The sequence below is a fragment of the Ipomoea triloba genome, chromosome 13, assembly GCF_003576645.1.
Source record: "Ipomoea triloba cultivar NCNSP0323 chromosome 13, ASM357664v1".
NCBI lineage: Eukaryota > Viridiplantae > Streptophyta > Magnoliopsida > Solanales > Convolvulaceae > Ipomoea > Ipomoea triloba.
In genome coordinates, this window is record NC_044928.1 from 30797667 (window position 1) to 30812748 (window position 15082).

General features: G+C 36.3%; 1 non-coding gene and 1 pseudogene across 1 annotated transcript; one reads left to right on the top strand and one right to left on the bottom strand.

The window, feature by feature from the left end:
• Positions 1-1851: 1851 nt before the first annotated feature.
• TRNAT-CGU lies at positions 1852-1923 on the top strand. Its single transcript has one exon. It is a non-coding gene; the product is annotated as a tRNA-Thr (tRNA).
• A 3619-nt stretch (positions 1924-5542) lies between these two features.
• LOC116001478 lies at positions 5543-8625 on the bottom strand (annotated as a pseudogene).
• Between the last annotated feature and the right edge of the window lie 6457 nt (positions 8626-15082).

Genomic DNA, 15082 nt, shown 5'->3' on the forward strand with positions numbered 1-15082 from the left:
GATTGTTACAATCTAATTTTCAAGTGGGAGATTGTCGGCAAATGGAGTTTGGCAGCAGCCCTCAAGATTAGGCAGCAAGCTGAAAACTTTGAACACAAATGTTAGGTAGCCAAACTTTGTTGAACAAAATATTTATTGTTTGGTCCCTACATTTTAGGCTAACTACAAAATGACCCCAAATTCTCAACTATAAATAGGGTGGTCATTTTGTCATCTAGCCATCCCAAATCATTCTATTCTTCCCTCATATACTAGAGATATTAGAGAGTTTGTTGAGTGTATTTCTCCTTCCTAGCAAGAGAGAATTATCTTTGTTGAGTGTATTTCTCCTTCCTAGCAAGAGAGAATTATCCTTGTTGAGTGTATTTCTCCTTCCTAGCAAGAGAGAATTATCCTTGTTGAGTGTATTTCTCCTTCCTAGCAAGAGAGAATTATCCTTGTTGAGTGTATTTCTCCTTCCTAGCAAGAGAGAATTATCCTTGTTAGTTAGAGAGTGGTTGTAACTCCTATTTTCTCATAGTGAAATTCTTCTACCCTTGCCCGTGGTTTTTACCCTAATTTGTTTAGGGGTTTTCCACGTAAAATCTGTGCCTCATTTATTTTTCTTTTTCAAATTATTGTTGCAATCTGATCTATCCCACTTCCGCGGGCGCAACAATATCAACATAGGAAAGAGAGAATTTAAAAAAAAAATATTTTTACACGTCTGTCAAATGCGCCCAGCTCACACCTCCAAGGAGAAATCAATGTTTTGAAACTTTATTATCGTCAATTCTACAAAAATCCAACATTTACAGTAATAATTTTTTCTTCCCTCTGCTCACATATTTCCTTCACATAAGTTATAAAATCTTTAAAAACCTTCCAACAATCATTGATTGATAATATATTATTAGATATGCAGTCAGTAGGTAGTTGTAGTAGTTGTTGTTATTATTATCATTAGATATGCAGTATGTAGGTAGTTGTAGTTGTTGTTGTTATTATTATTATTATATATATATATATATATATATATATATATATATATATATATATATATATATAGGTTCCCGTGCGGTTGGCCTTCTCAGGTGTGGTTGTGTGGTTGCGCGGTTGCTTAAGTGCGTTGTTTTCCTTCTTAAAGTGTGTGATTTGTATGCTTCAGCTGCGCGTCAGTGTTAAAACTTAAAGTATGTCAATCTAAAACTTAAACTTACTTTTAATTATGTTGTGCATTGATAAAATATAGTAAATCAGAATAAAGAAATTAAATAATGCATGTTCAACCGATTGCTTTCTCTACACCTCTTATCGCTAGAAAAAAAAAAGGAATTAATAGCATCAAATTAAACATATAAGCATTTAACAAAAAAAAAAAGAAGTTAAATGCACTACCCATGGTAGCTAAGTAGAGCATGATTCTCGTATTTAGATTTATCAGATACACACTCTTAAATCATGGTTATAAATTTTCTTCCTTACAAAAAATGTTATCAATATTCTTTTAATTTGGTTAATTAAATACAAACATTTCAAATTAGAAGCGTCAAATGAGAAGAGTCAACACTGCAGCCTATCATGCATAAAAAATAACCTTAAATAATGTTTTCGAAAGGGGTGGTTGAATAGGTAGAGTACAACTCTTGTACTAGAAGATCATGATTTTGATTATTGTCAATATCATTTCCGTCAAACCTATTAAACAGAGTATTGGGTCTTTCTAGTGTGGCTTACCTCTTTAGGGACTATTACACGACCAAAAAACAGAAAGTAGATCTCATTAAATTAGATAAAATTATAAAATTTATAAAAATATCATTAGACATAATAAATACATAAGTAAAATAATAAAAAGAAATTGAATCAAATGCCTCCGTAGCATAGTGGTAGTGCGTTCGCTTCGTAAGCGAAAGGTCGCGAGTTCGATCCTCGCCGGGGGCTTTTTTCAATTCTCTATTCTGCTTGATTTGTTGGATCAGATCATTATTGGGCTGGGCCATTAAAAAAGATTTTCTTTTACTACTCCATAGAAAATTATTAGCACTACGACTTACTCTTTTACGGTGGATCATGGTTACAAAATGACGCCGTTTCAGTAAGTGGAGAAACGGCGTCGTTTTGTGACCATGATCCACCGTAAATTCTCTATTCTGCTTGATTTGTTGGATCAGATCATTATTGGGCTGGGCCATTAAAAAAGATTTTCTTTTACTACTCCATAGAAAATTATTAGCACAACGACTTACTCTTTTACGGTGGATCATTGTCACAAAACGGTCGCCGTTTCAGTAAGTGGAGAAGTGGAGAAACGACGACCGTAAGTCGTAACGGAGCTCCGTAACTGATACTATAGTTCATCTTAAAAGATACTGTCTCACATTTTTTTTATATTATCAAATGAAATTGTAGTTAAATCAAAATGTAATTGTAGTTGTGTTGAAATGTAACTGCAGTGTATATATGGACTGATACTAAATAACAGTTTCACATTTTTGTTTTTATATTATCGAATGAAACTGTAGTTATATCGAAATGTAACTATAGTTATGTGAAAAATTAATTGCAATGTATATGACCTGATACTAAATAACAATTTCACATTTGTGTTTTTATATTATTGAATGAAACTGTAGTTATAATCGAAATGTAACCGTAGTTGTGTTGAAATTAAACTGTAGTGTATATATATAAACTGATACTGAATAACAGTTTCACATATTTGGGTGTATATTGTGATTATTATCCAATGAAATTGTAGTGATATCAAAATGATATTGTAGTGCAATTGTGTTGAAAGGAAACTGTAGTGTATTATAAAAGAAACTTTAGTTGTGTTGAAAGGAAACTGAATAACAAGTTCACATATTTGAGTGTATAATATCGAATGAAACTATAGTTATATTGAAACTGCAGTTGTGTTGAAATGTAGTTGCAATTATGTTAAAATGTAACTGTAGTGTATATGAACTGAAAGTGAATGGCGCAGAACGGATGCCGTTTCAACCGTCTGTTTTTAACTTGTTATTAATCAAAACGACGTCGTTTTGATGCGCAGTCCACAGTAAAATTTTCGCTCTTTTATTGTTTTCCTTTTTAAAAAAAAAAATTATAATTATTATCAAAATTATTTTTCTTTAAACAAATGCTATAGTCCTATTAACCTATCTTTTATGTCAAAATTAAATTAAAAGTTATTGTTAAATACATGTTACCAAATGAGTAGAGTCAACTAGTAGCCATGAATGTCATCAACACATAACTTTTAAAAATTTATTAATATAGGAATAACAATACTTTGATTTATAGAGGACATTAAATTAAACTAAATTTGAATCTCACTTCTACTTAAGGACAATAAAAATCATTATCAAATTAAAGCACAGTCACAAAATACTTGATCATCACATTGTTACAATTCAAAGCACAAAAAGAAAGTAGATTTTTTTTTTCCATTGGCATATAACACTAGGTACTTCACCATTGTATCATTAATATTGATTTGATTTTATCAACCATTCTCAACACATACATACATATTAGAGTCATTTTTTTGAACTACATAATATGATATAAACACATTACACACATACAATAGTGGATCTTATGAGCTTATAGTTATATTATTATATATTACCAATTATTTCAGAACCGTTAAAATAGTAATAACGGAAATTTCAGCACAATGATCTTATTAGGAGATCTAAGAGACTTAATTTTGATCAGAACTTGAGTCCTGTCCCTTTGAACTTTTCTTCAACAATTTGATCAAGTCTGCTGGCCATTTCATCTGTTAGATGGTTCCTCCAATCTCCAACCTTACTTTTCCTGAAATACACATTATTCCAATTACCAAAAAAAAAAAAAAAGCCTTGTGATAAGTAGTGTTTTCAGTGATCAAGTAAAATATGAGAGCTTTCAACCAAGTGGTGTCGCATTTAGGGAGGGTACATAGTATAATATCAGAATGTTGAGCCTGAAAGTGTTGTTGGCATCTAAGACCACCGTACAAGAACTGGGAATCAAACCAAAACCCTTTGTAGTTATACATATATATATATATGACTTTTTGATGATCAAGTGCATAGAGAATCATTTTGTGACCGTGCTTTGATTTGATAATGACTTTTTTATTGTGCTTAAGTAGAAGTAGGTTCAAATTTAGTAGTTTAATGTCCTGTATAAATCAAGGTATATTGTTTTTCCTATATTAATAAATTTTTAAAAGTTCTGTGTTGTTGTTAGGCGGTAGCTCGGACAGCAGAATATATCCAATATCCTGCCATTAAAATTTAACTTGAAATTGACTACTATACAAATATAAGAAAATAATGTTACATGTTCGTTACTGTATTTATTAATAATTAGTCAATCATGATTCATTATGTCGATTTTGGGTAGATGTGACCAATATCATTAACTATTTTGATATGTTACATCTTCTCGACTACAAAATATAATCTAAGTAGCCCATCAGCCAAAGATTTGCTCAAAACTTAAGTAGACGTACTAATACTTTATTTTATATTTATTATGAGTTTTGTTAAAAAAAAAAAAAAACCCTTTGTAGTTATAGATCAGTGATGTCATGCACCCTTGTGTACCAAAGAGTCTTCTAAATAACAACATATTGCAAAGTCTTGAAAATTTTAAATATTTTTATACTAATCCAAACTTACATTTATTTATTCAAAATAGGACAAAGACTATTTTAACGTCTCAAAAAGTTCATTTTTCTTGATATACTCCCAAATATTTGGGAATTAATTTATTATCCGTGTTTTGGGTATATAAATTAATGCTCACATTGCCCCCAAAATGTCACATGCCATTTTATGTTAATTTTCTAACAAAAATAATATAGTTTTGTACTGGAGAACGAGCAATCGGCGAATCTGTGCGTCTTTCCTGGTTTGCTTCGCCGGAGAGTGCGGCGGCGTAGGAGCTCCGTCGAGGAAGCTCTGATACCATGTTGAGTAACCGGAACTTAACGGAAAAAGAGATGGAAGTAAAGGTTCTTCATTCATGAACGAACTGGAAGATGGTGAAAACAAAATCTGTTTTGGAAGGATATTTCCTTCCTTTTTATACAGGATGGAAGTTACAACCGTCAAGCTAAACACCTAATGAATGAAATTACAGAATAACCCTTGTCGTATATAGATCATTCATCCTCTAATAAGTTTATTATAAATTAAACATTATAAAATGTCACATGCACTATCATATATAAAGTTAAACTCCTCCTATTTGTATTGCTGATTTGGTTTAATATATGAGTTCATGTTTGTTTTCAAAAAAAGAAAAAAAAAACATGCTCTATAATATAAAAATCAACACACAAAAATTTATTAAGATACCAATAACAATACTTCACTTATAAAGAGACACGTACACACTTATCACATATAGATATTAAAACATTAAACTAACAAATTAATTATTTATTTATAGTCACAACATGGATGTTATGAGCTTATAGTTGTATTATTTCAGGACGACTAATAAGGGAAATTTCAGGAAATTAAAATGATCTTAGAAGATCTGAGAGACTTAATTGTGATCATAACTTAAGTCCTGTCCCTTTGAACTTTTTTTCAACAATTTGATCAAGTTTAGTGGCCATTTCATCTGTTAGATGGTTCGTCCAATCTCCAACCTTACCTTTCCTGAAATACCCATTATTGGAATTACCAAAATCTAAGCCGCCTTTACCAGTCTTGTTAATCTCCAAGTTGCTCAAGCTTTCAAAGCTGCAAAGCCTCGAGATTCCACCTACTACACCTGTCTCTTCTTCCTCTTGAGAAAATGGACACCCCAAGAAGGCTGCAATTCGCCTCAACTGAACTTCAGGCTCTTCCTTAATCTCCTCGTACTTCAAGAACAACACTTGACTAGGATTCTCCAAGCTCTCCTACCAGTATCCCAATATATGATCCCAGAAAGGCCCATTCTGACTTGCTCCCCTGCAATATTTGTCAAATGCCTCTGGAAACGGCATTGCTCCCAAGCCTCCAAACTCACCCCTCAACTTATTCATGAAGTGCCATAATGACACTACCGTGTCCTTTGGGTTTCTGCACAGATAAATGAGCTTGCATTTCGATTCCCCGACCAATTTGGGCAGCAATTCTAGTGGTAAATGCGTAGAGATTAGCCTCATCACCCCATTATTCATAGTAGGGAAATCAGGGGGGCTGTTTTCTATTGCATAAGATAATTCCATGTAGGGGATCAAGTCCTGAGGATTTTTTGTGAGTAAAGGATGGGTTTCTAATTGTGATAATAAGTAGGGTAATTATTTTGACCCTAGGGCATTGTGAGTAAAGGATGGGTTTCTAATTGTGATAATAAGATAATTCCATGTAGGGGCTGTTTTCTATTGCATAAGATAATTCCATGTAGGGGATCAAGTCCTGAGGATTTTCTATTTGACCCTAGGGCATTGTGGGTGCATTAATACCTTGACTTTTGTTTTCTGTAGCACAAATATATGATTTCATCCTCTGTATATCTTGCTTATTCAGATTCTAGCTGCTCATTTGAAGGTCATAAAGCCTTTGTTCATGTGAAACAGGTGAACTTATTCCTTTATATCATGAAAGTAGTCTGCTACATTGAAGTCTAATATGTATAACATCACGACAGTATGCCATTATGTGAGCTGGTAATAGTCAGGACGAATTTGGAAACTAAAAGTGCTATTTTCTCCCACGACAGTATGCCATTATGTGAGCTGGTAATAGTCAGGACGAATTTGGAAATTAAAAGTGCTATTTTCTCCCACGATCAAAGTTGTTCTCCAGCAAGCATAGATGGTATAAGGAAGGTGGTAATAATGTGGCTGATTTCAATAGTAAGTTCTAGTATGAAGAAGTTTTATAATTTGGTGGTAATAATGTGGCTGATTTCAATAGTAAGTTCTACTATGAAGAAGTTTTATAATTTCCAGAATCATTAACTATTTAGTGGCTCTTTCATTTTTTTTTGTAATACTACTAACTCTATTAAATGCAAGAGTAGTATTGAACCCACCACCTTCCTTATAAAATAAAGAGTTTAATGCCACTGGACTACAATGGTGATGTGATTTTTTTTTCTTGCTTTATTTTTTTGATAATTCTCAGCCTGTAACACTTGAACTTGGTGGAACACTAGTACAAAACTGTGAAAGTGAGTGCTTACCAATAGTTGTTACTTTTATTGGAAATAATTATTAACTATTTAAATTAAATGTTCATGTTTCTTTCTTGTACTAAAATACTCAATTCGATACTTCTAAGGTTGCAATTAATTCTTATTATTATTTATTACTTTTCAACATTATTATAGATAGTGGAGAGAGTTGGTTCATTGAGCTACAATCAACAAGATATTGATGAAGTTAGAGACACATGGGCCAAGTACTTCATGGATGAATGGGCTAGGCCAAGTACTTCATTGATGAATGGGCTAGGCCAAGTACTTCATTGATGAATGGACTAATATTTATTACGTACTTTTCAACATTATTATAGATAGTGGAGAGAGTTGGTTCATTGAGCTACAATCAACAAGAGATTGATGAAGTTAGAGACACATGGGCGAAGTACTTCATTGATGAATGGATTAATACATTGCATTAGTATGTGAAATAGTAATGTGAGATGTATGTATTGCTGTTATTGCTTTTGGTACAAAGTTTGAGAGAAGATTATGGCTTGTATTAATTAATATAGATAATTTTTGATGAACTTGTATTATTAATTATTATCAATTGTGAGATTTATTGCTTTTATTAATTTTGATATTATAAATATAAATTGTACAGGTTTTGAATTTGATTGTGATAGCTATATATATTTGAGCAGGTTTTGGGTGTAAATAGAAAAATAAAATGAATATTTAAAAAAAAATTACAGTACAACGTCGGCTAGTCTTATTAGCCGACGTTGTAGGGTAATTTTTTTTTTAAATTACCTACAACGTCGGCTATTTGTAAAGAGCCGAAGTTGTAGGGTATTTTAGTAGTTTTCAAAATACCTACAACGTCGGCTAGTTACAACTAGCCGACGTTGTAGGGTATTTTAGTAGTTTTCAAATTACCTACAACGTCGGCTATTTGTAAATAGCCGACGTTGTAGGGTATTTTAGTAGTTTTCAAATTACCTACAACGTCGGCTATTTGTAAATAGCCGACGTTGTAGGGTATTTTATTTGTTTTTAAGTTACCTACATTTAGCCAACGTTGTATGTGTACCTTACAACGTCGGCTAACTTTTAGTCGACGTTGTATGTGTACCCTTACAACGTCGCCCAGATCAACGTCGGATTTTAGCCGATGTTAAAAGCCGTTTGTGTAGTAGTGTGTTTTCGAGTGGTCAAGGCAAATGTGAGAGCTTTCAACCATGTGGTGCCGCTTTTAGGAGGGGTACATAGTATAACATCAGAATTTTGAGCCTGGAAGTGTTGCTGGGATCTAAGAACACCAAGCAAGTTATGAGGAGGGAGCCAAAACCCTTTGTAGTTATATATATATGGAGTGAGCCAACCTTCCTCTTTGGGTAGTGAAATGATGGATTCTCTTAGCTCTTCAGGGTAACGACTTTCTTGGAGGAATTGATGCGTAATTGAGCTTGAGGTTTTAGAATCAGATGGGGCAGCCATGGCAAGTATTTGGAGCGCAGCTATATGTGTTTGGATTGAATGTTATTCTTTGAGGTCTATGCAATTAATATTCCTTTCTTGGGGTATCTATTTATAGATTAGATGAGTTTGGTCCTGTATTTTAAATTATAAGGCGCTTCCATTGTGCTCAGATGACATGTAATGACTCCTTCATATGAGAGGTCTTGAGATTGCTTTAACAGGTTGAGAAAGTATCTAAAGACTCCAATAGTAAAAAAAAAATTGTATTTTTTACAAGTCCCTCAGCTCACACCTACAAATTAAAAATCCAACATTTGCAGTAATAATTTTTTCTTCCCTCTGTTCACATATTTCCTTCACATAAGTTATAAAATCTTAAAAAAACCTTCCAACAATCATTGATTGATAATATATTATTCATGCACCTGATCACCAATAAATATCCACTACTACAAAGTTGACCATAAATATTTGACCATCATCTTATTCTTCATCTCTATATTGAGACTCGCCGGCCATCGTCGATGGTTGTTTAATTTGAGCAGCGCAGATAGGCCTCCAGCGTGACCTGAAGAAGCAGCGCCGACCTCCCTCCAGCAGCACAGCTTCTCCACTCGTCTCCTTCAGGTACGTACATCTTCATTATTATTGAGACATAGCCATAATTGTGTGGATTTGACATCATTATGCAGTACGTAGGTAGTTGTTGTTGTTATTATTATTATTAGATTAGATTAGATTAGATATGCAGTCATAGGTAGTTGTTGTTGTTATTATTATTATTAGATTAGATATGCAGTACGTAGGTAGTTGGTCACTCAGTTCGGAGCAATCCTCCTACGTCTGCGGGGCAACTCAACGTTTACCTAATTCATTAGACGATCACCCAAGATCACAATAGTTGGAATTACACCACCAAGATACACAAGGTTCATTAACCAACACAAATCTTCATCATCTACGATTGCATCTTCAACGTTGCATGCCTTCAATCTTCACAACACTTTGATAATCAACAAATCACCAATGGAACAACATCATACGTAGGTTGATAAAGGAATAGAGCAAAGGACATAGCTTGTCATTTTAATATTTTAAAAGTGCTTAAAAAAATTTACCACGTTCACACCTTTTATACTCATTTAGCACAATTAATTTCTCACTTCATGCACTGCGAACCAACCAAATTAACAAGTCAAAAAATATTGTCCACCAAATTTTCCAATTTAAATTCATATGATCCAAAATCACTGCTGGTAATCTATCTTGGGAACATCCTGTCTGTCTCAGCCTGGGAGGACAAAACATATCCATCGACGAAACCTAGAAGTTCCTGGCCACGGAGAAACGGAAGCATTTGGGTCCTCCAGAACAGATAATTACGAAGGGTTAATTTAATAGACACATAATGATGTGCCGACGAAAGAGAGGTGGTGGCCGGTGGTGGTGCGACGGCGGGGATGGCGGAGACAGTCCGCTCGGAATCACGAGCAGAGCTATCGTTATTGCCAGAATCTGCCATTCGGAGAAATTAAAAAGAAAACCTAACCTGGAGACTATTGATACCAGATGAGGATTGGATTCACAAAACAATAACGTGAGAGTACAGAGATAATATAACTATGCTATGGAAGTGAGAGGTCTAGTGTAACACAACAACTAGAGTCCGAGGTAAAGAAAACCGGGAAGACTTTCCCAATTGACAAGCAGAACAGACACTAGACAAATCACTAGATCTAAACGAACTATCAGAAGACTCTAAAATCTGACGTAAGACTCGCAAGTGTGGGTGACCAAGCCGCATGTGCTAGGTAGAAGGAGATGCACGAGCAGCGACAAGCGCAACCGGAGACATCGAACTCGGCCATGTGTATAAGCCCCCTGACGCACCCCCTCTAAAAAGAATCTTCTTGGTGGTACAATCCTTCACAAAGAAACACGAAGAATGGAATTAAAAAAAGACGTCATTATCTTTTGCAAATTTTTGCACAGACATTAACGACGAGGACAGACCGGGAACAAGTAAGACATCATTTAATTTAGACAGTCGATCAGAAGAGGCTAACGAAGTAGAACCAACACTAATAATTGGCAAACCTGCACCATTGCCGACCCGAAGGGTGTCCGGTCCATCGTAACCACCAGTAGAAGAGATCACGGAGGAGTCAGGCGTGGCGTGGTTGCTAGCCCCGGTGTCTGGAAACCACTGATGCGAGCCAACAGAACTTGCACCATCTGACTCCACACCATGTGTGCCTGCGGGGAGTCACTGTAGCGCCGAAAACAAGATAGGGACCGGAGCCATTACAGATTTGGCAGCGCACACCACCGCCTCGCGAGCGACCACCGCGCCCACGGCCGCGATTCCAGCGACCACGACCACTGGAGGATCCCGCACGATACCCGCCTCCCTGCTGCTGTTGCTGTCCGCTAGTCCGACCACCACCACGCCGAACAGCCATTGCAGCCGGAGCACCGAGCTCAACACCTTCATCCGCACAAATATATTCCTGATGCACCAAGAAGTCTGCGACCTCGGCTAGAGGCACCGGATCACCACGCGTCAGAGAAGCCACCAACGGCCGGAATTCAGGCCGCAAACCACGGAATACATACAGGTTCTAATCGCCCAGTGAGATCGGCCGACCAGCTAGTGCAAATCTTCAACAAGAATCTGAGCCCGATTCAAGTAGTCGGTGATGGATTGTCCGCCTTGGCGCAGTCCTTGAAACTCGCCAAGCAACCTCAGCGTCCGAGACCGGGTAGAGGAGCCAAGCGACCGCTCAATAGCAAGCCATAACTGACGGGAGGTGGACTGACTGACCGACAGCGAGGTGCATCGTCTCCTCGGACATGGCGGAAATCAAAAGGGAAAGCACAGCTTGATCCTGACGGAGCCATTGGAGACGCGCTGCAGTAACCGCAGCGGCAAAGCCGCTGTCCACCGTCGATGTCTGCGCAGCCGGAGCCAACAAAGACACGGCCGTGACCGGCGCTGCTGGGCAGGGGATCGTCCCATCGACGAAACCTAGAAGTTCCTGGCCACGAAGAAATGGAAGCATTTGGGTCCTCCAGAACAGATAATTACGAAGGGTTAATTTAATAGACACATAATGATGTGCCGACGAAAGAGAGGTGGTGGCCGNCACGAGCAGAGCTATCGTTATTGCCAGAATCTGCCATTCGGAGAAAAAGAAAACCTAACCTGGAGACTACTGATACCAGATGAGGATTGGATTCACTAAACAATAACGTGAGAGTACAGAGATAATATAACTATGCTATGGAAGTGAGAGGTCTAGTGTAACACAACAACTAGAGTCCTAACACATATAACATACTAACATACCCTAATAATATCTAATTAATATTTTTGAAAAATAATTAGCCAAATAAAACTTACGGTAATATGTGTATCATTAGTACATTTACAATTATTATTATTATATATAGGGGTGGGTTCTGGTGCCAAGGATCTCTCAAGTGAAAGATGTCGTTAAATCTAAGTCGTGGATCAAATCTAGATGAACGGCTCTAATCAATGAAAATTATAAATAAATAAATAAAAGCTTACCAATGATATGCTAATGGCGCTCATCTCTTCTCGTTACTTTGGCAATGTCCATTAAATGATTGCTGAAACATGATTGGAAAAGGATAGTGGTTGTGTTTTGGGACTGTGAAAAAAAAATCGTCATCAATTAAAGAAGCAAACTGTAAAAAAAAAAAAAATAGAGCACCTTAAGAAGGAAAACAAAACACCTTAAAGAAGGATAAAAATTACACCTCAAAAGGAAAACAATACACCTTAAGACGAAAAACTACGCACCTAAAGCTTTAGGCTAATGCACTTCAAATTTTAACACAATGTACTATATATACCACAAAACAGTAAAATTAAATAGAATTTATTGCCTAAATAGAATTTATTGCCACCCAAATTACGAGGGACAAGATTTGATTGATCAAGCTAGCCATTCATTGTGAGCAACAACCCAAACACGGTTTAGACCCTTCAATTCTCCACCTACCCACCCCTCCCCCTACCCCATCCCACACTCCCTAGTACCCCAACCTTCTGCGTTTCTAACACCTACCATTACACCAATAAATAATTTGGCATCTAAAAAAAATAGAACATAGGGATGGCAAGGAGTGGGGCGAGGCCTGTTGGAGTATACATGCATCCGGTAGAAGTAGTGAAGAGCATTAATGACATTACATGTAGTTATTATAGCTTTACTGTGTATATAAGAGCCATGAGCTATATATATAGCACTCTAACCGAGCACTTCAGTCTCTTCATTCTGTACACTTTTCTTCATCAATAAAATGCACCATAGTTCTCTTTTCCTCTTGCTATACAGTGCTATATGGCTCTTATATACACAGTAAGGCTATAATAACTACATGTAATGTCATTAATGCCCTTCACTACTTCTACTGGATGCATGTATACTCCAACAAGGCGGGGAGTATACTCCCTGTCCCCGTCCTTAAAATCCCGATCCTGTCCCCGTCCCCGTCCTTAAAACCCCGACCCTGTCCCCGTCCCCAAAACTGCGACCCTGTTCCCGTTCCCGTCCCCATCCCCATCCCCGACGGGAAATGGAAAATAGTCCCCATCTTCGTCCCCATCCCCATCCCCATCCCCGTCCCCGTCCCCAAGGGGAATTAGGCGAATCCCCGTCCTTGGTCAATTCTTAGTTAAAATCTGTGTAATTTTAATTTTAAAAATAAAGATTTTAATTTATATATATATATATATATATATATATATATATATATATATATATATATATAAATTATAATAATTATTCGGGGACGGGACGAGGCAGGGAGGGGTATCCCTTTCCCGCCCCGTCCCAGACGGGAAATTACATACATTCCCCGTCCCCGTTCCCGTTCCCGTTCCCGTTCTACCAAAAATTTCCTTATTCTCGTTCCTGCCGAGGAGGGGATCAGGGATCCCGTTGGAAACGGGGCACATTGCCACCTCTAATTAGCTTCAATTGCACTAATGGGATAGGTCCTTTCATGCCGTTACATATAAGACCTATCCAATAAGCCCATGGTCTGCTTTGTTTTTTTCCATTTTTGTCACTAAAATATCTTCAAGAGTTTTTTTTTTCCATAACAAAGTAGGAAAGAGTGAGAAGATGGAAAAGGAAAAAAAAAATTATCTGCTTTTACACGCCTAGTAGGTGGTGTGCCTAGCGCAAACTTGCTGTGATAAAGCGTTAAATTTTAACATACCGTGGGTCCTAAAAAAAACAACATTTGTGGTAATAACTTTTTTCTTTCTTAGATCTCACCGTTCACCTCTCTCATTCACATAAGCAATAAAGTTTGAAAAAAAAAAAAAAACCTTCCAAAAATTATTGATAGATGATATATTCATGCACCTAACTAACAATTCAAATCACCCATAAATATCATATGACCCTAAATCTATGGTACACCGACTTTGATATTTATGGATAATTTGAATGGTTGATTATGAATTTAGGGTGTTGACTTTTAATCGTATCCATTGATGACTTATTTTCTATGATATGATTGCGATTTGTTCGGGAGGGTATTCTACTATTCTCAATGATACTTGATTTTGCAGTATCCACGTTTGCACAGGAACAATGATTATCATTTGACATGTCCCTATATATAATGAACAATTTTGCAGCAAATCGTTGGCTGCATGGCCTACTAGATTTTTTGACATGTCCCTAGATTTGTTTTTTCATTTTAATCGAGAAGATGTATTAGATCAAAATAGTCAATGATATTGGTCACATCTACATAAAATAGACACAATGGGCATCATAATCAATTAATAATAAAGCCAATGATAGACATAACACTATTAAAGATATTGTGACACTCTCTAGTTAAATCTCACATCTACAAGAGCATATAGTAGTTGTTGGAGTGCATAGAGTACGTCAATCATAGTGTAGTAATAATAAAACTCTTGGAGTGCTCTATGGTCTCAATCCTATCATGATTAATATGAATTCTAATTACTTAATCTTGGGAGCCAAAGACCTTGTGGTCTAGTGACACCCGGTGTTCCGATTTACACTCTCACATGGATGGTGGGAGTGGATTCAAGCCTTAGTGGAGGCTGTTGACTCTTTGTGCTTCAATAGGAATGGGTATGAAAGTGTTTGGTTGAGTGAATACTACTATGGGTTTGGAATATCCAATTAATGAGAAAACTCATACCCTTATTAAATAAGGGTTTCATCTCCCTTCCTCCTTTCTTCCTCAACTATTAATAATCATTCATATTCTACCAAACTACCAAACATAAATCCATTACCAAATATTTGATACCCATTCCGATTCTGATTCCCATGTGCGAACCAAACGCACCCTAAATTTGAACCTCACTTCTACCTTAGGACAATAAAAAAAATCATTATAAAATTAAAACACAGTCAGAAAATACTTGATCATCACATTGTTACAATTC